The sequence below is a fragment of the Oryctolagus cuniculus genome, chromosome 15 (genome assembly GCF_964237555.1).
Source record: "Oryctolagus cuniculus chromosome 15, mOryCun1.1, whole genome shotgun sequence".
NCBI lineage: Eukaryota > Metazoa > Chordata > Mammalia > Lagomorpha > Leporidae > Oryctolagus > Oryctolagus cuniculus.
The window spans coordinates 39,085,168-39,108,463 of NC_091446.1; the positions used below are offsets into that span (position 1 = coordinate 39,085,168).

The 23,296-nt window shown below is 44.5% G+C and overlaps 1 long non-coding RNA gene across 1 annotated transcript in view; it reads left to right on the top strand.

The window, feature by feature from the left end:
• Nucleotides 1-21,023, top strand: part of LOC127484152 (uncharacterized) — a 38,893-nt gene extending 17,870 nt beyond the window's left edge. Inside the window, exons 2-3 of the long non-coding RNA XR_007910922.2 lie at nucleotides 1,618-1,687; nucleotides 20,920-21,023. This is a non-coding gene — a long non-coding RNA (uncharacterized lncRNA). The remainder of the gene's footprint in view (nucleotides 1-1,617; nucleotides 1,688-20,919) is intronic.
• The last annotated feature ends 2,273 nt before the right edge of the window (nucleotides 21,024-23,296 follow it).

The window sequence follows — 23,296 nt, forward strand, 5'->3', positions numbered from 1 at the left end:
GCGGGTTCTCCTTCCAAGTGGCCACACTGACCAGCATTGGGCCAGGCTGAAGCCAGGAACTTCCTCCTGGTCTCCCACGTGGTGGCAGGGACCCAAGCACTTTGGCCATCTTTCCCAGGCCATTAGCAGGGAGCTGAATTGGTAGTGGAGCATCTGGGACATGAACCAGTGTCCACGTGAGATGCTGGTGCTGCAAGTGGCCGCTTAACCCACTACACCACACAGCAGTGCCTTGGATATCATTTCATATGCAGCAGTAGAGAACTATGGGGAGGACCAACAATGTATCAAGTAATGTATTGGGTGCTGCATTGGAAGCAGATGAGTCAGAGGAAGTGTCTGCACAGGTGGAAGTGTAGCCCCACAGACGCATCCTGAGGTTTCTGTGGCGTTTAGGCAGGGAGGGGAGGGCATATTCATATGCACCGTATTTTGTCCAGCCTACAGATACTGCTAGTACACATTTAACTCTTTCTCTGTTTATATGAAATTGATACATCACGGACTTAATGATCTCTTTCTTCTGTGTAGGGATGACATTTGCCTTTTCTTTTTTTATTCATGCTAATTCTCAACTCCCCTCACCCCAGGTTTGTTTGTTTATTATTTATTTATTTATTTATTTGTTTAGGGTAACCAAATTTCCAGTAATTCATATATACAGATTTAGGAACATAGTGGAATTTCCCACCCTACCCTCCCTCCTGCCCATACTCCCACCATTTCTCCTCCTTCCTCTCTATTTGGTCTCTTAATTTTTTTTTTTAATTTTTTTTTTTTGACAGGCAGAGTGGACAGTGAGTGAGAGAGACAGAGAGAAAGGTCTTCCTTTTGCCGTTGGTTCACCCTCCAATGGCCGCCGTGGCCAGCGCACCACGCTGATCCGATGGCAGGAGCCAGGAGCCAGGTGCTTTTCCTGGTCTCCCATGGGGTGCAGGGCCCAAGCACCTGGGCCATCCTCCATTGCACTCCCGGGCCACAGCAGAGAGCTGGCCTGGAAGAGGGGCAACCGGGACAGAATCCGGCGCCCCGACCGGGACTAGAACCCGGTGTGCCGGCACCGCTAGGCGGAGGATTAGCCTAGTGAGCCGCGGCGCCGGCCTCGATCTCTTAATTTTTACAATGGTCTACTTTCAGTTAACTTTATACTCATAAGATTAACCCTACACTAAATAAAGAGTTTGATAAATAGTAAGAAGAAAAAGCACTGTTCCTCAACAGTGAAGACAAGGGCTGTAAACAATCATCCCATCTCAAAATGTCAATTTCACTCTTACATTTGCCTTTTGAAAACTGTGTTAAGCAACTTTACACAGAGAAGGGACATAGAAATTATTAAGCTAAATATTCATTGTTCTGTATTTCTCAGTCTTGCTAATATTCATACATAGTTCTTGGCTATCATCAGTACTAAATTATCTTGGGATCTCTTTTTCCTAAACATGTTTAATTATAAATGTAATAAACAATTGACATAAAGGAATTAATAGAGGAAAGCATAAAGAAAGTGTATTTCATTTACCAGAATTAACCAGTCAACTATTTGCTATGTGTTGTTCCAGATTATTTTCCATGAAACACAATTATACATATAAAATACATATTTTTATTTTCCAGATTCTTTGGTTTCAAATGAGAGGAGCAACGGAAGCTGGCTTAAGCCAACAGAAAGATGTAATTGGCTCAGGTAACCAACATTTTGGAATGAAAGTGGTAGAATTGGCCTTCAAGATGAGTGAAGCCAGGAAGGGGACCTCAGCAGGAATCATTCTCTTCATCTCATTTCTGTGTCTCTCTGTGTGTCGGCTTCCGTCTGCCACACTGGGTTCTCTGTGAGTTAGTTGTGACTGAACAGCAGCAATTCTTGGCTCTGAGCCTTACAACTTTGTGACCAGAGAAGAGAAGAGCATGGTTCTTTCAGCTCAAAAAATGCCCAAAATCCTGGGAATGTTTCTGAATGGTTCATTGGGTTTTTAACTACTCCAGCTAGGGTGTCGGGTTTTAGGAGACGCTCAACTGGAGTCATATGCCTAATTCATTGCCAAGGAAAGGATGTAACTAGAAAACATAGGGAAGGGATGCTGGCACTTAAGAGAATAGACGTCTATCACAGTTCTTCAATCCAAGTAGTTATTACAATATGTGTGTCATCCTCCACCTTGTAATCAGTAAATTATGTACTGTGAACTTCTTTCCAGCTTAGTTCATATTACAATCAGTTTGTTAAATATTCTACTCTTAGAACAGAAATGTGAAAGAGTTTTATTTTTTGCTCTAATCACTTGTCTCAGTCATGGTCTATGGAATCTCCCTTGCCTATTCTTTAATGTGATCTTGGACAGATACCATGGATTTCTGGTTAGTTTTTGTTGGTACAGTTTTCTGTCCTGCGTGGAGTAGTTCAAAACTGAATCTCATGTACCGTCCAATGTTCATTGCCTCCTCAAACCTCCAGACCAGGCTAGGCCTCAGGGAGTGAGAATGATGTGGGTTACTGTTTTATTTCTTCTGCCATCTCTTTGCTCGGGCTAGGGTGAGAAGGAGTAAGAGTGAGAAAGACAAGTAGCTCCTTATGTGACCATAATGGGCTGAATTGCATGCCATCAAAATTCCTACATTGAAGCCCTAAACCCCTGTATCTCAGATTGTGATTTCATTTGGGAATATAATCTTTAAAGATAAGATTAAATTAAAATTAGGCCATCGAATCTGATCAGTATCCTTATAAGAAGGGGAAATTTGGACACATGAAGACTCCAGGGCATGAGTGCCTATAGTGATGACCACGTAAGCTAAGGAGAGTGGCCTCCGAGGAACTTGAGACCTGATTTTTGAACTTCTAGCCTTCAAAACTGTCAAAAAAAAACCAATTTCTGTTTTTGAAACCAGTCAACCTACAGTATCCTGTTATGGGAGCAAATGAATACAGTGGCCTTTGTTGGGCTGTTCTGAGGGTGTTTCTTGCTCTCTGAAGGCTGCTTTGTTCCTGGGACACACGTGTGGCTTCTCCAGGGCCTCACACAGAGTCCTCCTGGGGCACGGGTCTTTGGTATGGAAATTGTCCTGATTCACCTTTCTTCATTCCCCTCTCAGCTGCCATCTATGATAGTTCACCTCATAATCTCTTCCGCCTGGAGGTCTCTCTCCTGGTAACCAAGCTGCTTGCAAGAGGCTGGAATCCAGCTAAGTTGCAGAAATCACTTCTTTATTGGAAGCCCGCATATCCTTGTCCCGGGGCGCTGGCCCTGGTTGAATCTCTTTTGTGATAATTTTTTTCCCCTAACATCAGTGGAAAGGAGGTAATGGACAGACTTCTGATCAGCTCTAGTGATGTCTTAGTGACTCAGCAGTTGCTACATCACCTGCACCTTCTCTTAACTCATGACTCAGGATGGGTCAGGTTTGGGCAGAACAGATTTTCAGGATCACCCCAACTGATTGGTAGTTTTCCACTTCCTGGAGATGGTAAATTTAAAATCAGAATTTAGAATTTGCTATTTGGCACAGTAATCAAGTTAGGCTCAGGGAAGGAAGGGTTAGGGAAGGGATTAGTCATGACTACTTGTGTGGGTGAAGAGTTGCAGTGATGGGAAGCATTGCACTCTTTACAGCAACCTGTGGAAAGGAAGCGCACCCAGGTGCAGTATCAACACATTGAGCCTACGCAACAGGAGAAAGGACTTATCAGTGTATCTGTGTGCATTCCCAGGAAAGAACGGAGTGCTTGTGCCCTTGAGCTTGGCCCCAGACAGACTTTGGTTAAAAGCATACTACCACCATTTGTTTACTGAATAATTCAGTCCAAGTTATTTCATCTATTCAAGGCTTAGTTTCCATCTCTATAAGACATGGATAATAACAGAGCTTACATCACTTGGTTTTGAGGATTTCTTAGTATGTATGTATGTATGTGAGCTGACTGGAAGTTTACAGAGTTTATCCTATAGTTTAACTTGTCAATTCCTAGTTTTTGGACTATCCAGGGAAAGGGTCAAAAGTAACCACTTTTAAATTGGTGAACTGCTCTTTAAAACAACTAGATCATGTTTGGCAACCAAGCAGGAGATGGGGAGAAGGTTTGAGCTCCCTTCTCGCTGTCATGATACAGCGGAAGAAGATGGTTCAGTGTACTCTCAGTGCTTGTGTGTGTTCTTTGTGGACATACTCCAGGATCAGTGACCATAACTACTTTTACGTAATTGTGTGCACGTAAGTCACAGGTCCTTTTAATGTATGTGGGGAAATAGTTATGAAATAATGTTAAAATAAAATAGGCAAGGATCCTGCTGGCTACCTTTCTTAATCACTGCAGGTAATTAGAAGGCACAAACACTCAGGTCAGAGTCTTTGCCTCCTTCCCAGCTCTTTGCAGCCCAGGGGAACTGGATCTGTCTGGTGTTCCAGATCTGAGGACTGTTCTTGCTTTTGGCCATGGTGGTCGGGTTGGTTCCCAGATGAGTCCCTGGGCTGGACTTCCCTAGTGTGTGCAAGTGGCATCCACCAGTGGCCCCTGAAGCCCCTGTGTTCTGGTTCTAGGATAGCACACAGACTCAAAGCATAACTGCGATCCATGCCTTTTCTAGGATGTACCCAGGAAGGACAGGGTGGATGGGAGAGCACTTCTCAGTCAACAGGACCTTCTTGGGTCTTGTCTAAGGTGAGACCAGATCTCCAGATGGAGAAATGGCTCCCATCCAGGACCCAAACCTTGACTCAGCGTACCTCCCTCAATTCCTGGTCCTTGGATTTTTAACTTCCTTGCCAAGTCAGTTCTAAAAGGCAGATTCATCTCTAGCCCGCATCTGAGTAACTGAGACATCGATTGTCTCTGCTTGGCAGAGACAGAGTGTGAAATGTGAGTCAGCTGTTTTATTCCACTTCCTAGTGGAGAGAGACGGTGTCTCATCCCGTGTGAACAGTCACTCAGGAACAGACTCGGTCCCAGGGAGTTGTGCAGTCGGGGAGCATGGCTGTTCCTAACGAGAAGCAGGCTGACTCAGGGGGGCCAGGACCTCACGGGCTATGTGCTGCAGCACAGCCAGCTGTTTCTGGCCACCTCTCGTGGTCTCCCAGCACCTGGGCCTCTCCCTCTCTAGCAAATGATCCCAATTATAATTACCACCTATGGCAGTGGCGCACAACTGATTTTCAATGCTATGCACACCCCGTCCCCCAGGCCTTCTGCTGTCTTCTAGGGAGCTGCATGCCAGGGGCTACAGGGCCCTAGCTGTGCTGATCAAGATGATGCCAGCAAGCAAGGCTGGAGCCAGAGTCCCAAGTAGAGCAGAACCGCTCACCATGATTGGGGGGGAGGGGGAGGGAGGCAGAGAAGGGAAAAAAAGAAAGAAAAAAAAAAAAAACCCAGGAAGAAGAAGGCACAAGGACAAGGTCCAGAACAGGGTGCAGGACAGAGAAGAACCCAGATTGGAGTGGGGGGAGGGGGTAGTCACGCCCTTTCTAAGAGAGTTTGCAGTCCCTGCTGAGGTGTGGTGTCTCACTAAGGTTTTTGTACAGGAGTCTCCCACAGAATGTGCATAGGACATTTTGTAAGATTTTTCTATACAGAATCTTGGGCAACACCTACGTTGTTCACCAATGCTTTTGGTGCAGAGCTGATTGTCTACTTACTTATCGGAGAGAAAAGAGATGCTGTCTCCTGCATCCAGGTTGCAAGAGATAAAAGAGAGGCTGCTTGAGGCAGCTGGAACTTGTGCGATGTCTGTGTGTAGTTTAATGTCCGTCTCCCTGCCTAACATGAGCTACCTGCAGATAGGGGTTGTACCTCTTGGTAGCGTATCCCCAGCACCTAGCACAGGGAGGGAACCTAACAGGTATTCAAGTACTTGTTGCATAGATACCTGAGTGTAAGAAGGAATGACTCTGCTCAGTGGCTCCCTAACTGAAGTCTGTAACGCAGCGTTTTCTTTGTCCTTGCTCTGGTGGTTCTTGGGGCACGTTAGACAGCTGATGATTTGGAGAATAGTGGGTCAAGCAGCAACAGGTTTCAGGGTGATGCTTTTAGAAGGATGTTCTGCAGCCCTAGCGAGCTGGTGCTGCTGGCTGACAACATAGCTGGAACACCATGTGCAGGAAATAACACAGGCCATCACAATACCCACTTTATTTGCAATGGAAGAGGGGCCAGTCTGATTTCCATATGTATGAAGTCCCAATGTTGCCAGGGCTTTTGCATGCTGATTTCTGAGAAAAAGATAAAGCTCAGCTTGAAGTGTTGCATATGTTCTTTCCCTGTTTACCTTCTGGAAACTTCCATTGTAAAGAGGAATTGAACTCCAGCTGTACTCAATTGAGCACTTAGGAGGAAATACGAAGTACTTATAGTTGCAACAACCTTCAATATTTTCCTTAGGCTAAAACGAAATGTATTACATCGAGAAGGAGCTCTACAGCTTTCATGGTGTCACTAAAAGAAAAGGGTATTTTGAATCAGAATATGTGGGTTGAAACCCAGCTCAACCTCTTACCAGCACAAGGAGCATGGAGAAGGAAACTGAATGCTTAGAGCTTCCATTTCTCATCTGTAGAGGAAAGTTAATATGATATGTGTGCATGATATTAAAAAATGTTTATTTTATCTGTGAGAGAGAGAGAGGTTTTCTACTGGCTGGCTCACTCCCCAAATGCCTGCAAAAGCTGGAGTTGGGCCAGACCAAAGCCAGGAGCCTAGAATTTTATCTGGGTCCCCCATGTGGGTGATAAGGACCCAAATACTTGGGCCATCACCCACTGTCCTCCCAGGTAGCAGGAATCTGGATCAGAAACATAGGAGCCAGGACTTCACCTGGTTCTCCAATATGGGAGGCAGGCATGCAAAATGGTGGCTTAACTTTCCTGCACCCCACGTCCATGATATTTTGATAGAATTGCTTTTTTTTTTTTTTTTTTTTTTTGACAGAGTGGACAGTGAGAGAGAGAGACAAAGAGAAAGGTCTTCCTTTGCCGTTGATTCACCCTCCAATGGCCGCCGTGGCTGGCGCACCACGCCTATCCGATGGCAGGAGCCAGGTGCTTCTTCCTGGTCTCCCATGGGGTGCAGGGCCCAAGCACTTGGGCCATCCTCCATTGCACTCCCTGGCCACAGCAGAGAGCTGGCCTGGAAGAGGGGCAACCGGGACAGAATCTGGCGCCCCGACTGGGACTAGAACCCGGTGTGCCGGCGCCGCAAGGCGGAGGATTAGCCTAGTGAGCCACGGTGCTGGCCGATAGAATTGCTTTTATGTCACTGTTTTGGCTTACCCATTCTCATATGAGCTAAAAAATATTAAATAAATAACAGACATTTCAACCTTTTTAAAAAATTATTTATTTATTTATTTATTTGGAAAGTCAGAGTTATAGAGAGGTCTTCCATCTGCTGGTTAACTCTCCAAATGGCCCCTTCGGCCGGTGCGCTGTGCCGATCCAAAGCCAGGAGCCAGGTGCTTCCTTCTGGTCTCCCATGTGGGTACAGGGCCCAAGCACTTGGGCCATCCTCCATTGCCTTCCCGGGCCACAGCAGAGAGTTGGACTGGAAGAGGAGCAACCGGGACCGAATCCAGTGCCCCAACTGGGACTAGAACTCTGGAGTGCCGGCGCCTTACGTGGAGGATTAGCCTTAGTGAGCCACGGTGCCGGCCAACCTTTTAAAAAATAAAAAGCTCTGGAGACTCCTTATTCTACTCCTGTATCCTGTCCTGTGTCCCAAGACTGGCCTAGCATGGAAAATTAGGATTCAAAAAGAATAAAAGTCAGTGGTATTTCATATAGATCTTTATAATTCAGAGTGGGGGAGGGATCCCTGTTGCTAGGGATAAAGAATTGATTGCTGTTTATTATGAAGAAAGAAGGGCAGTAAACTCCAGATACCTGAGTGGTGACCTGCTTTGTATCGGGAGATGTTTGATTAGGGAAATATATAGAAGGCCTCTTTGGGGAGGAACTAGGTCTGAAAGGGTGGAGGAAAAAGAGACGCAGAAAGAAAAGGCCAAACAGGGGAATTGTGACGTTCCTCAGGGGCAATCAGAGAGGGAGGGTGAGTAGCTCACACCTGTGAACATGGGTGACCATAAAGAGAAGTGAAGAGACCCAAGTTGATGACGAGATATGACCTACAGAGGAAACGGTGAGGAAGAAATCACAGGGGACAGAATGAATGGGAAATCCAGTCTAAGTTTTCCAAATCTTATTATTTTTTTTTAAGATTTTATTTATTTTATTTGAGAGGTAGAGTTACAGACAGAGAAACACAGAGGTAAAGGTATTCCATCCACTGATTCACCCCCCAATTGGCCACAATGTTAGGAGCTGGGCCAATCCTGAGCTAGGAACTTCTTCTGGGTCTCCCACGTGGTGCAGGGACCCAAAACCTTGGGCCATCTTCTACTGCTTTTCCAAGGCCTTAGCAGAGAGCTGGATCGGAAGAGGAGCATTTGGGATACTGGTGCTGCAGGCAGAGGCTTAATCTACTACGTCACAGTGCTGCCCCAGTCTTTTTCTTAATAACTGATTTTTGGTGCCACTGAATTTCCAAAGTGTACCAATTTTTTTTACTGTGCTTCAGATAAATAGAAAAAACAGTTATAACATTGATCTTCAACTTCACCATTCATGCTTCTGTGCACATCAGGCTAAGAAGTTAAGTTCACTTTGAAAGCATGAGAGCGTCTAGACCTTTGTGTGGTATATGCCATTTCTGGGAAGTGTACCTGGAGGCTAAGTACTGCCTTCTACAAATAACTGCCCCCTTGTTTTAAAAAGAAGAAACACATACTGAAGTAGTTTCCTGATTTGTTTGGCGTTACAGGAAGCAAGCTTTGGTGCTAAGTATTTTTCAATGGTTATGTAAGCAAAGCTGAACTGTCAATCTTTTCATTCAGGAATATGTAATTAAGACTGTGGAATGGGTTTAAAACTATTGGTAGAGGGAGAAACTGGGTTTGCTTAAATGGATCTTTCATGGCCCTGTGATCTATCCCTTCCTTGAATGTTTTTAAAAAGTGGAAAGATCATTTTGTTTTGTTTCCCCAGCCTTGTTTTTAAAGGAACAACAAGTCACAAGCCCTACAAACGGCTTGTATTGGGAATTTTACATTTGAATTAAAGATTGTTAAATATGAAAAAAAAAAAACTGGTTTTGATTTTGCCTAAGTTCTCAATCTCAGGGAAAAAAGCAATTAAAAAAGTGTATGCTAATTGGTTAAAACCAGTAATATCTGAAATGTGGGAAGATATAAAAGAGAAAGATAAGGAAAACATCCTATTTAACTAACTCTGTTTATATTTGCAGTTTTGCTCCTATGTGTATACGTGTGCCTTTTGTTTGGTTTATCCTTATTTGTGACCTGATGCAATTCCTTATTCTGATTTACATCTCTCTCTGGTTCTGGAAAATTCTGAGACTTTGTCAAACTCCCTCTATTCTTTCTACTTGATCCTTCTGAGACTCCTTTCTGGGAACGTTGAGCTGCATTTGGGAAAGTAGGAATGGTTGTGAGTTCTTCTCACTCTCTGGTGTTCTGGAAGCACTAACCTGAAAGGACCATGCTGCCCTTGTCTGGTCCATAGAAGCCCATCTTCATGCGGAATCCCCGAGGGCCCCCTTGTTTCCCTGGCTCTACAGACCCAGGCCAGCTCCCTTTCCACTGAAACAGCCCTCATTAGTAATCACTCGCCTGTGGCCATAGCCTGAATGAAATCATCTCCTTAATATTCGTGCCCTTTGTGTTTGCATATCAGACATGAAAAATACAGACAGGATTAATCTTCTCACTCATTACTCCACATTTCTGCTTCTATTTCATAGCTTCTACCTCTGTGCTATATTGTAAATAATTTATTCAAATCTATCCACCAATTCACTGATTCTCTCTCTCGTGTCTAATCTGGTGATTATGTAGATTTTCATTTCTAAAAGCCGTTTGTTCTTGCTCTCTGCCTGTTCTTTTAACATCCCATTCTGTTCTTCCATTACAATATCTTTAATTATTTTAAACAGTATTTTCATCTCATAGATTGCTCTGTTTTTCTCTGGCCTGTGAACATGTTGCTTCTGTCAATTCACCCTCAACCTAGATTGCTTCCTTGTGTAGTGTGTAATGTTCTTATTATAAAGGTATCTTGGGGCATTCTTTTTTGGTGTTGGTGGTGAATATTGTGTGCTCTGAATTGTATACTTTCTCCTACAGAACTATTTGGAATTTACTTCTGCATTAGTTCTAGGAGTTTCACAAATCCTAGACCTATTTAGTGTTAATTTATTCTTTTGGTTTTTTTTTTTATAACCATTAGGGGTCCTGCAAATTTGGACCCTATACCCTTATGTGGCCTGAGCTTTGATTTCTCATAAGTTATATACATTTTTTTTTTTACCTTCAACATGTATTGATACTTCCTGAGGCTAGTGGATGGGGGTTTCCTGCTCCTATTTTCATGGATGATATAGCTTTTAGAAGTCTTCAGCTTTTTTTTTGTCAGAGGCATGGATCTGCTTTTTTGAGGGATAACTTAAAACACCTTTGTGTGCAAGGTGCCTATACACACAGGCTTTGAAAAAATCCTTCAATTTAAAAAAAGATTTATTTGCAAGGCAGGGTTACAGAGAGAGAGAGAAGGAGAGGGAGAGGGGGAGAAAGAGAGAGGAGAGAGGAGCGAGGAGAGAGAGTCTTCCATCTGCTTGTTTATTCTCCAAATGGCCTCAATGGCTGAGACTGGGTAGAACAACCCAGGGACCTGGAACTCTACCTGGGCCTCCCACATGGATGCCAGGGGCTCAAGTATTTGGGCCAATTCTGCTTTCCAGGCTCCTTAGCAGGGAGCTGGCTCAGAAATGGAATAGCAAGAACTCAAACCAGTGCTAATATGGGATGCCAGCATGGCAGGTGAGCTTAATCCACTTAATCCCAAGATGCAGGGCCTCATAATAACCCTCAATGCAAAAATAAGCAAAATTCATCTGTTACACATATGTAATTCTTAATTCACTAATAGCATTCCCTGGCTCTCTGTGATTTCCACATTTCTGCTCTTACCATGATATTGGGTTTGTATCATGCAGAGAAATTGCCTTTTTCCTTCTCTGAATTAATTTCCATTATAAAACCCTCTTCCATTCCCTAAGGCATGGGAGATACTGACCCAGTTGTCACCAGCAGTGACGAGTGCTGTCAAGCTAAAATTTCTAATGTTAAGTGGCAGGGGAGGAACCTTCACCGGCAGAGGGCATTTGAAACTTTGTAATCACGGTCCCTTTGCTAGGTCCTGTCACTGCTGGGACCTGGCTGGCAGTACCAGAACTTGGCGGTGCTCATGTTCTCCATGCCTGTTTGTGACCCACTTACAGATCTACAGCCTTCACTTAAAACACAGAAGAAAAATTCAGGAACATAAAACGGGGTCAGGAGTGTGAGGCTGTTGCCAGGATACATACGAAGTAGTCCTTAGTAAACATTTACCAAGGATGGGGCATAAACGTGTCTTGAAGCTTTCCAACAGCCAGTGTAAAGTGCAAAAAAATGATTGGTTACAATTCACAGTGACTAAGAGCTAGCAGCAAATAAGCTGCTTAAGTGAAGTTGTGGGTGCCAATAAATAAGGTGAACTAATGCACGTGGGAACTGGAAAGATATGCTTTGATGTATCATTTGGAGTGAGGAGCGTGAGAAGCTCAAATTCATGCTTGAGGAATAAAATTCTCATTCAACTACCTATTAAGGAGGATGGGTCTCCGTGGTTACCTTGTTTTGGTGGGTACAGCGTGCAGGTTTGGGGCCAGGGCTAAAGAGAAATTGTGGGGCTGGCGCCGTGGCTCACTTGGCTAATCCTCCGCCTGCTGCGCTGGCACCCTGGGTTCTAGTCCCTGTCGGGGTGCTGGACTCTGTCCCGGTTGCTCCTCTTCCAGGCCAGCTCTCTGCTGTGGCCCGGGAGTGCAGTGGAGGATGGCCCAAGTGCCTGGGCCCTGCACCTGCATGGGAGACCGGGAGGAAGCACCTGGCTCCTGGCTTCAGATCGGCACAGTGCGCCGGCTGTAGCAGCCATTTGGGGGGGTGAACCAATGGAAGGAAGACCTTTCTCTTTTTCTCTATCTCTCACTGTCTCTACCTGTCAGAGAGAGAGAGAGAGAAAGAGAGAGAGATGTGTACTGCCCTAGCCTTTCCCTCATTTTCTCTCTGCCACTTGAAGGGGCACCACATTTTTTTCAGCCTGTTTGGAAAACTCCCGTTTACCTGTAGGCCTGTTTCCATGGCAAGTGTCGCCTAGCACAGGCTCCCCCCTGTGTTTCCTGACTGACACATTCATTTCATCCGTGTCTACTTTGCACTTCTAGCTTTCATCTTCTTCTGATACCCCTTTCCGGCTCCCCTTTTTCCAATGGTCTTTTCCTAGCACCCTGCACACGTGGCTGAAACAACAACTCTCTGCATGAATGGGGTGGTGCCACGAGAGTTCTATGCACTGGGGACAGACTTGCCAAGGGGCGGGTGATGTGTTCTTGGCATGCCAGCCCACTCAGAATTCCTCCAGTCACAGTCTGAGGATCACCACTGTCCTCATCACTCTGCCTTTTCTGCCTGTCTTTTTGGGGGTTAGCACCCACCACTACCAAGCTAAGACCTCCAGTTTTTATAGTAAATCCCTATTTTACCTATTGGTCTTACATGTCTTAAACTGAGTATAATGTTTTCAAGATTTACCCATGTAGTATAATCAGTATTTTATTCCTTTTTATGGCTGAAAGGATATTTCAAAAAGCTCATGAAAAATATAATACAAAGATATGTTTATTTTATTGCAAAAAATTAAATTTATGGAAATGGTTTTCATAATACATACTTTCTATGGATTTTTTGATACATTCATATTTTGTAGGTATAGACCACATTTTTAATACTTTCATCAATAGACATTTGGTTGTTTATACTAAGTATTCTACATAATACTAATTTGGATGTTTGTGAGTTTCATAACAAATGTTGACAATAGGGACATGCATTTTCAGTGCCCTTGGGTGAATATTTGGAATGGAATCACTGAGCCATACACTAACCCTATGTTGAACTTTTTGAAGAACTGCCACACCATTTCTCTAAGCAACAGGGCTATTTTACTTACTCCTTTATTTTTGAAAGATCATTTTTCTGGGTATAGAATTCCCGGTTAACAGCCTCTTTTAGTACTTTGAACATGTCATGCCACTGTTTCTTGACATCCATGGTTTCTATTGATAAATCAACTATTAATGTCATTTGGGATAACTTACATGTGTTTACTTCCCTTTCGCTGCTTTCATGATTCTTTGGCTTTCAGTAGTCTGATTATGATGTGTCCAGTTATGAATCCCTTTGAATTTATCCCACATGTAGTTTGTTTACTTTCTTGGATATATAGATTAATACTTTTTTCATGAAATTTGATACATTTTGGCCATTTTTTTCTTTCAAATATTCTTTCTTTTGTTTTCTTTGTTTCTTCTTCCATTATGCACTTATTGGTGCCGTTGATGATGTCTGATATGTCTCTGGGGTGTGTCCTCTCACTCTCAGTCATTCCTTTTTGTTCTGTGATTCTGTGTCTTTCCTTTTTTGTGGGATTTCCTTTTTTGTTGCTTCCCCTGCCATTCTTCCCTCCCCCCAATCCTGTAACAAACAAGTTCTGCGCTGAGATGAGTAGGAAAGCCTTCCTCTCCCATGTTATGGATCTCTGGGAAGGCACTCGGAGCACTTCCCAGCTGCCATCTGAAGCCATAGGAGAGATAAAGAGCTACTGGTCAATCACACAGTGGCCTGAAGGCAGTTGTGCTCCCAGTGGTGGAGGAGAGGAAGGACAATGCAAGTCAGCCATGTTGTGAGGTCTGATTCTTTAGCCTCTGTGCACCCAGCGTGCGTTCACAGCCCAAACAGCACTGCAGCCTGAGCCGATTTCTTGGGAGAACCCCTTGCTAGGGAAGCCAAATTGTCTAACATTCCAGAGGCTTACCTTCACTTTGCCTTTGTTTCTCAAACTTTTGCTATGTTCATATCTGCCCTTGGACTCTATATTTTTGGAGAAAATGCTGTAAATATGGATTGATTATGAGCCCCAGCCAAAGCACCATCTTCATTCTGTGTTAGGAGAAGTATTATAGCAATTCAAAATAACTGGTTCTGGGCTTCTTTATGTAATTTGTACATATATATCATATGATCTATGTCCCTTTGTCTTTCCATCTACCTACATACCTACCAACCTATTGAGATATAAGACAACGAAGTGACATTATCTGAGAAGCTTTTACTTTCTACAAGCTGTATTCCTTAAAAAATTGTAAAGTTGTCATTGAAGTGCTAAGCATAGCATAGCACACATGAAGAAAAGTGCAGAAGTCATTAGCACAGAGCTCAATGATTTCCCACAAATGAATTTTGAGTTATTTTTATAGTTTTCTTGAGTTTCAAGATGGGGCATCTAGACTTTGAAAGGTTGTTTTCTCAATCCTTACATCTTCTTAAAGACCCAGTTGCCTGCCCAGCCCCTAGGATTTCTTTCATCTAAACCACCAAAGAATTTTTTCTGTATCATTAAATGCCAACTGTCAAATGTTGGTTTGAATCATGGTCTATTTTGGATATGGATGTACCCTATGTCCCCAATCTTTCTGTGAATTCCCTGCTGTAAGAACATGTTTATAGCCCCACTCCTTAGCATTGTGTTCTGTAGTGCAATCAATTTTGAATGATAATGGTGATGACTGGCATTGATGCATAATATATAGAATTAGCTCCACCAGTAGCCCTTGGATCATCCAATCTTGATTCTAGTTGTATCAAACGAAGAATTCTTCCTGAGTTCCTTTTAGCCCTAGGATTCTTTTCTTTTCCAATGGGACATTGTGAGGCAGAACCATAGGTTGGAGTTGACCATTAAATACTTGCTACATTGTTTCTCATGCCAACTCCCATCTTCCCTGCAACCTCACATGGAAGATTGTTTCTGGTGAAGTAATAGGCAATTTCCAAACCCTTGAGGCTTATTCAGAAAGCACTGTATCCAGGGAACTAAAAGCTGCCCACTAGTTGAACCCTTGGATAATGATGGTTCCAAATCTGGTTTGATTTTTAAAAAGGTATTGTTGCCTTTCAAATGGAACCAGAAAATCAGTGCAGTGTCATTTAAAATGATTCCAATAGGCTTGTTCACCACCGCATCCCACTTCCTTTGGAACATAAAGGGCCCTAAAAAAAATGCAGTACAGGATTTCTGTCTTGAATTTTCCAAGAAGATTCTTCATTTTTGGTTTATTTTCATACAAACTTAAAGTTTTATTCCATTCTTTTGCTCTTAGGTCCTTCATTCATAGCAATGTAACAACTAATAGGAATAGGGTTATCACCATACCCATCAGATATTATGCATTTTTAGTTCAGACCAGGGGTTTATTCCAACTCTGATTTCATAAAATATCTTCCCTGCTTAGGATTGGGGAAGAAGCCCAGGGATGGCCCATTTTCAGAACAGCAATTCAGAGGCTATTTTGATGTTGTATAACCTGTCATATGCACCTAGGCACTGACAAGTTTTTTTTTTTTTTCACAGAGCTTCTTATTTGAATATCCCTTTCTAATCAGGTTTATTTTCTCAGATGGGGAAGCCCTTGTGTCTTATAGGAAAGAAGAGAATTTTCCAAAGAGTTCTGTTGGCAAAATCTCTCACTACCAGTTGAACCGAGAATGGTTTTCCTATAGACAACATCAACACAGTGATTTGTTTGAAACTTTTCAAGAGCAATAACACTTTCTACATAGCCTCACAACCTCAGGAGTCAGGAAGGTGGAATCCAAGTTCATGTCTGGAACTCTGCAGTTCTCTGTCCTTGTGGTGAATTACTTAATCTCTTGCTTCCTCCACTATAAAATGGGGATTTATAGCAGTGGTTATTTCACGGAGGTGTGGGGAGAATAAAATGAAATGACGAAAGGAAAATGTGTAGCATAGTCAACTCGGCAAAAGTTCCACGAATGTTAGCTATTGTTCTTTTTACTGTTTTTGGCTCCTTGTTCAAATCCAGGAAGTTTTTGGAGAAATTCCATAGTCACAGGGAACCACCTCCAAACCTTCGTCCTTAGAAATACTCATACCTCTGTTGAGGCCTTGCTGTTTTACCAAATAATTTACAGTGGTCTGCTACCCACTGATCCCACAGACACAGCTGTTTGTTTTTCCATTTCTTATAGCCAAATATGGCAAAACCCTTCCAGCTAAAGCCAGGAAGAGATGGTGAAGAAGACCAGACCAAAACACACTGAACACCCTTTGTCCCTTTCCCAAGGATTTCTGGCAACTTAAGGACTGAGTTAATATTAATTAAGCTGAGGATATTCTGAGCGATATGAGGATATGCCAGGCTTCGCACTGAGTTGAAGTTTTTGTCTCAGAAGGGTATAGGTACATTCTGCACTGTGACAGGAGGGTGAGCTGTTAGTACTCTCCCAAGATTAGCCCTCAGTCAAAAGATGCTGGGGAGTTATTGTAAAAGCCTTTTTGATCTGCATTGATTCCAGGCAGGAGACACCAGCGGGTGGTAGCAATCCTCTGAGTCAAGAGGCTGACAGCAAGTCTCTGTATGACCGCAGAAGTGAAATACAGCAACTAATACCACTAACAATAACTAATAAGTACCTCCAGGAAAATTACTCCAAAGGTGACAAAACTACGTGGCAGGGCTTATGCCGCACGGCCAGCACGTGGTCCGTTCCGTCAAGCCCTGGAACAGCTGTCCCAGATGCAGACACAGCAGTTAACCCGAAGGCGACCTCCAGCTCTTGTGCACCCGCGATTCTGACGATGGGCCATGCTGTCCGTCCTTACCATCGTAGGATGAATCCCTCTGTCATTTCATGTGTATCTAGCGCCTTGAAGATTCTTTGTCTAGGGACTGGCCAGGATGAAATGTGATGAATTTTCTCTCTCAGTGCTTTTCTGATGGAGGCTTTGCTCTTTACTTGCTATGTTAACAAAATTTTGAGAAGCCAGTGGAGCAGCAAGCTGTGACCTGTGGAAACTTCTGGATCTACTCTGAGAAGGCAAATCAAAATACATAATCACTGGCATCTACAACTGTGCAGGGAACATGTAAAACTGTACATGACGGCTCCGGGTAGCCTAGAAGCCGTGGGAGCGACTTCCCTGTTGGTGAATTTCAGAGGCTGAGTGTGTGGAACTCAGCCCTCCTCCTGCTTGCTTGCTTGCTTGCAATCTATCTGCAGAGGCGCCCACCTGTAACCGTTCACTGGCGGCCTGCCGATTGCCTCCTCTCTCTGATGGAGTGGGTAAGCTTAATTACAGGATGCAGTATTAGAAAAGCTTCCATTGGCCCAGAGCCAAGCCTTGCTCTCCGAAGAGCTTGTGCCTTTTGGCCTTTAGCTGTGTTATTTCTGAGTCTAGTTCTTGACTGGTTATGAACTTGGACAGAAAAAAAAAAAAGAGGGAAATATTATTAAATATTATTGACCCTTTAAAGCCCCAACCTTTGTTTAGGAAGCAGCTCCAATGTGGCAGGCTTTCTGATCACGTGATCTCATTTATTTCTCATGAGGCCTGTCCATGTGGCATTGCTGTCCCAGTTTCACAGAACCGAGGTCAGAGACTTTTGGGGAGCATCAACATGGGGCAGGACTGGGCTGTAAGCCCACAGCCTTCTGATTCCAGAGTTCAGCCTCTGCAGTGGTTTTCAGACAATGGTATGGTTAGCATTTTTTTTCTACAGATGAACTGTTCCCAATCCAAATTGCAAAGCAGGAAAAAGATGAGATGCCCTGGTTGTTAGGTGAGTGGGACCTCAGAGTCCCCCCCTCTCCCTTTTAAAGATTTATTTATTTATTTGAGAGGTACGGTTACAGCCAGAGGGAGAGACAGAGAGCTCTTCCATCTGCTGGTTCACTCTGCAGTTGGTTGCAAGGGCCAGAGCTGGGCCAATCCAAAGCCAGGAGCCAGGTGCTTCTTCTGGGTCTCCTATTTGGGTGCAGGGTCCCAAGGACTTGGGTCATCTTCTACTGCTTTTCCAGGCCATAGCAGAGAGCTGGATCAGAAGAGAAGCAACCGGGACATAAACCAGTGCCCATATGGGCCCATATGGGCCCCCTACACCGCAGCGCCAGCCCCTCTTGGATATCTTCTGATCTCCCTCCTCCACTCTTCCTTCTCTGTGGTAACCCTTACATGTGTCGTCGTGGCTTTTCCTAGTACAGCCTGCAAGCTGCTGTCTCTCTAGGTGTCTAGGGGACATTTTCAGCAAGATTGCTCAAGCAGGGTGGCTGCCAAGAACTGGGGTACAGTTCTCAGTTTTCAGTCTCAAGGACAGCCACAAGTGGCTGCTCATTGAGAAGCAGTCATTGCTGAGAACCAAATCCCTGCCCTTGGCCTTGGAAAAGGTGATATGTGATGACAGCTCAGCCATCTTCCCAAACACAGGAAATGCTGAGGGTTAATGGCGAAGGGCAGGGTTTGTAAGGATGGACAGAGCCCTGCGAAGCCGCCTCCTCCCTGCTGCAGGACAGCCACACGTGCTTGGGACACGTCTCTGAGGGAAGGGAACAAAGAAAAGAGCACAAAGGGTCACACATGCAATTCTTTCCTTTTGTGCAAGTGAAAGGTCTAATTTACTCATCTGGCAAACCCCACTGACTGTGCAAAGATTTGGCCACATGGAAAGTTCTCCTGCTGGATGCCGTCGGGGGCTCCAGCGCGCGCCTTCATGGGGACAGAGCTCGCTCCGCTCATGAGGTGTTTCTGTGAATGTTTTCTCCCTACTTTTCCTTTCAGAGAAGAAACAAAGTCTTTGTTTAATAGCTAAGAAACATCACTTGCTGGAAACGTCTAATAATAATTTTAATTAGTTTTTCAGCTCTCATCTTAGACAGGTTTCATATTTTTGCCTTCAATTAAGCACAGGCTGCTTCCGTTCCAGAACCCCCTAATTATTTTTAATGGATTCCACGTACAGTGGCTCCGGATGTCGCTTTTATTTATGGACTAAGTCACTCGCTGATGAATGGTGGATTTGCACATCCTTGTGTGTGCTTGGCCTGAAAATAGACCAAGGGCTCAGCTATCCCATTTGGGAATAAGGAGAAAAAACTCCAAGGGTTTGTGGAAAACTCTAGAAGGGCTGATCTGCAGAGGCCATTGGTCCAGTTACTGTGAATGAGTAATGAATTGCCCTATCGCACAGCGGCTTCAGATCTGCATTCTATTTTGATAGTCGGATTTAGAAATAGTTTGGCAATCTCACTTTGATGTGATTGCAACCCCACTGTCTCTGGGGCCCTCGTCATGTGAGGGTGCTGTTGGGCTGGACGTCCAAGGTGGCTCACACAAATGGCTGGCTGCTGACACTGGCGGAGGCCCACAGACATGGGACCTCTCCAGTCCCCGAGCAGCCAAACTTCTCACAGGTTTCCTAAAATGAGCATCCTAACCAGGTGGAAGCCCCACGGCTTCTTCAGACCTAGCCTCAGGAGCTACATTGTATCACTCGGACCAGCTTCTGTTGGTTACAACCGAGCCCCTAAGATCCCTCCAGATATCAGGGAAAAGAGGGTGTTGACCTTTCTTGATGGGAAAGAGTGTAAAGATTTCGCGTGCTATGCACATTCTCCCGAATGTCTGAGTCCAAAGAGATTGGGACTACTTTTCCCTTTCACGGATTTTCCAGCTCGTTGATACTGAATTTCCCCCAAGTTTGTGCAGTACTAAGGCAAGAAGCCTTATCCAGGTTTCCTTTTTTTTTTTTACCTGTAAATTGCCAGTTCAAAGAGGAGAGAAACTGTATCTGCTGCTCATTTATGGCTCTGACAAATGTGTATTATGTGCTTGGCACTGTGCTGAGACCGTGAATGGGTCCCTGTCCCCCAGGCACTCATGATGACACACAGTGAGCGAGCGAGCAAGGGAGAACAATGTGTTTTCAGTAATTCTAGGACCACGTGTAGGCAACTTGCAATAACGGTGAATGGTGGTGACAACAATGGCGTGAGACTTGGAAGGCGGCAGGTGTTTCTAAGATTGCAGGAAGACGGAAGGAGTTTAGAGAACCTCAGAGGGGCCAGTCATTGTGGGATTTCAGAGCTGGACCTCGGAGACACCTGGCTCAGAAACAGGTACTTGTTGTGGAGGGAGAAAAATGTAAGTGAGGTTCATTCTGGAATTTGTGATGTTCTGCATTCTGCCCATAGCACTACCCTAATCACTACCAAGAAGCCTAGAGCTTCTTGCAGCCTTAAGTGGAGGCTATAGCACTACTCAGCATTAATAGAAACTATTTGACAAGAAAAGCAAGACCCATAGTCTAATGAAATGCTACACCATTTCAAATGTACACAACTTTGACTTCTCCAGGTCTGGTTCCTTTCTGCATTGTTAGTAACCTCAAACAAGTTCATGTGAGTGGGGAAATGGCCAAAGCCAAGGCTGAATGAGCTGCTGGGTGGAAACGTCTCCTCTCATTGACTCACCCATGCATTTAGTGGTCATGGGTGCCTACTCTGTGTCAGGGACTTGCTAAAGGAGGAATTGGCCACACAAGATACTACGTCAGACTTGTTTGAGGAACATGGTTCTGTCTTGTTCAAAGGTGCTCAACTTGTATAAAGAGAATTAGCATTCAGTTCAGCATCCAATAGGAAGATTCATTTCTGGAAGGGACATTGATGTGGCTGAAATAGTGTCAAAAGCTGTCAACCTCATACATGGTGAGAATTATACCACCATAGCCAAGCAGTGAGTCCCAGAAAGCCGGTGTCAGTGTGGGGACCCCTGAGACTTCCCAGTCCCATGGGAGTCCATGTGAATTCCCTGTTTGTGCAGCACATAGCCGGGCTGGGCTTTTGACTTTGCACTGAGTGCTGAGATTGGAAGGCTCATGGTGCACCCTTCCTAACGATCTCCCAGGAGTCACAGAGGAGCATGGACCGGCCGTGGGTGGAACCCTGCTGAAGACAGCATCCTGAACACCAAATGTCACTGGGATTGTCCGGAAGAAGCAGACCTTCGTGTCATGTTTTCTGAGTGTTAAACATCTCAACGAGCAGAGAAATCCTCAACGTTACACTCCGCTTTGTTCTTCTGATAAAAATTCTATGAGCCCCTCCTTTTGTCAGATGGATGAGGGTCCTTCAAAAATGTCATAGGATATGGGGTTCAAGGAAAAATTTCTCTTGGCTAAACGGTTTGAAATCCATACATAGTTTTTTCATCATGCACATTTTCCATGAGCATTTTGAAGGTTCCTCATTTACATAGAGTTCAAAATTTGTTGTGCCAAAGTAAATTATCTAGTTCAATTTTCCACAAACCTGCTGAAGCGCCCTTGTACATCTTAATCTATTTTCAAATACGTGTTTTATGTTGTTATCTGGGGCTCTCCTTTTGTTTACAAAATATGTATTCAAATTCCTTTCAGAAGTGTGTTTACAAACAAGTAAAAGAGTCTCCCTCTCTTAAAAAAATTCTTATTTATTTGAAAGGCAGAGAGTCAAAGCGAGGAGGGAGATCTTCCATCCACTGGTTCATTCTCCAAATGACTGCAACAGCCAGGTTTGGGCCAGGCCAAAACCAGGAGCCTAAAACTCCAACATGTGATGTCAGGCTTGGGCCATCACCTGCTGCTTTCCCAGGCTTGTTAGCAGGAATGCCGGATTGAGAGCAGAGCAACTGGGACTCTAACTGGCATTCTGATGGAGAGTGCCGGCGTCACAGGCCGCAGCTTAACCCCACTGCACCACGACACCGGCCCAAGAGCCTCCTTTTCATGGGGATCTGACACCGTCTCTGCAAAGGTGAGGGGTGGGTAGGGGAAGACAAGAATGTACTCATTGCTAAGGTGTGATTAGGACTTATCCACTCCAGCTGATGTTGAAATGGTGTCCTTGGTAAGAGACAGGAAGGGGTGGGACCAGGTGGGAGCTTGAAGGGGTGATTGGTGGGTTCATGGGTTAGCACGAGAGTGGGTTTGCTATAAAAGCCAGTTTGGAGCCGGCGCGCAGCTCACTAGGCTAATCCTCTGCCTTGTGGCACCGGCACACTGGGTTCTAGTTCTGGTCGGGGCGCCAGATTCTGTCCTGGTTGCCCCTCTTCCAGGCCAGCTCTCTGCTGTGGCCAGGGAGTGCAGTGGAGGATGGCCCAAGTACTTGGGCCCTGCACCCCATGGGAGAGACCAGGATAAGTACCTGGCTCCTGTCATCGGATCAGCGCGGTGCGGCAGCCATTGGAGGGTGAACCAACGGCAAAAAGGAAGACCTTTCTCTCTATCTCTCTCTCACTGTCCACTCTGCCTGTCAAAAAAAATAAATAAAATATATATATATAAAGCCAGTTTGGCTGCGTCTCTCGCATTGCTCCTTGGTTCTCGCTGCCTGATGCTCTGTGCCACCTTAAGGACCCTGCCAGCAGCAAGCCCATCGTCGCCACCACAACTTGAGCTCTTGACTTTAGTCCAGAACTGTGAGTTAAAGTATTTTTTTTAATTATGCCTCACCCAGCCCATGGAACTGTGTTGTTAGGAAAAGAGAGCGAGGATCCTCCCGCGTGAGGGAGAACACGTGAAGCTGAGGCGTGAGCGTGTCAAACTGCTGGTGGTCAGCGTCTTCGTTTCTTCCCATAGGCAGTGCTCGTGTGTTTTTTTTTTTTAACTTTTATTTAATGAATATAAATTTCCAAAATACAGAATATTGATTACAATGACTTCCCCCCATAACGTCCCTCCAACCCGCAACCCTCCCCTTATCCACTCCCTCTCCCCTTCCATTCACATGAGGATTCATTTTCGATTCTCTTTATATACAGAAGATCAGTTTAGCATACATTAAGTAAAGATTTCAACAGTTTGCTCCCACACAGAAACATAAAGTGAAAAATACTGTTTGAGTACTAGTTATAGCATTAAATCTCAATGTACAACACACTAAGGACAGAGATCCTACATGAGGAGTAAGTGCACAGTGACTCCTGTTGTTGACTTAACAATTTGACACTCTTGTTTATGGCATCAGTAATCACCCTAGGCTCTTGTCATGAGTTGCCAAGGCTATGGAAGCCCCTTGGGTTCACTGACTCTGATCATTTTTAGACAAGGCCATGGTCAAAGTGGAGGTTCTCTCCTCCCTTCAGAGAAAGGTACCTCCTTCTTTGATGACCCATTCTTTCCACTGGGATCTCACTCACAGAGATCTTTCATTTAGGTTTTTTTTTTCCCCCAGAGTGTCTTGGCTTTCCATGCCTGAAATACTCTCATGGGCATTTCAGCTGGATCCGCATGCCTTAAGGGCTG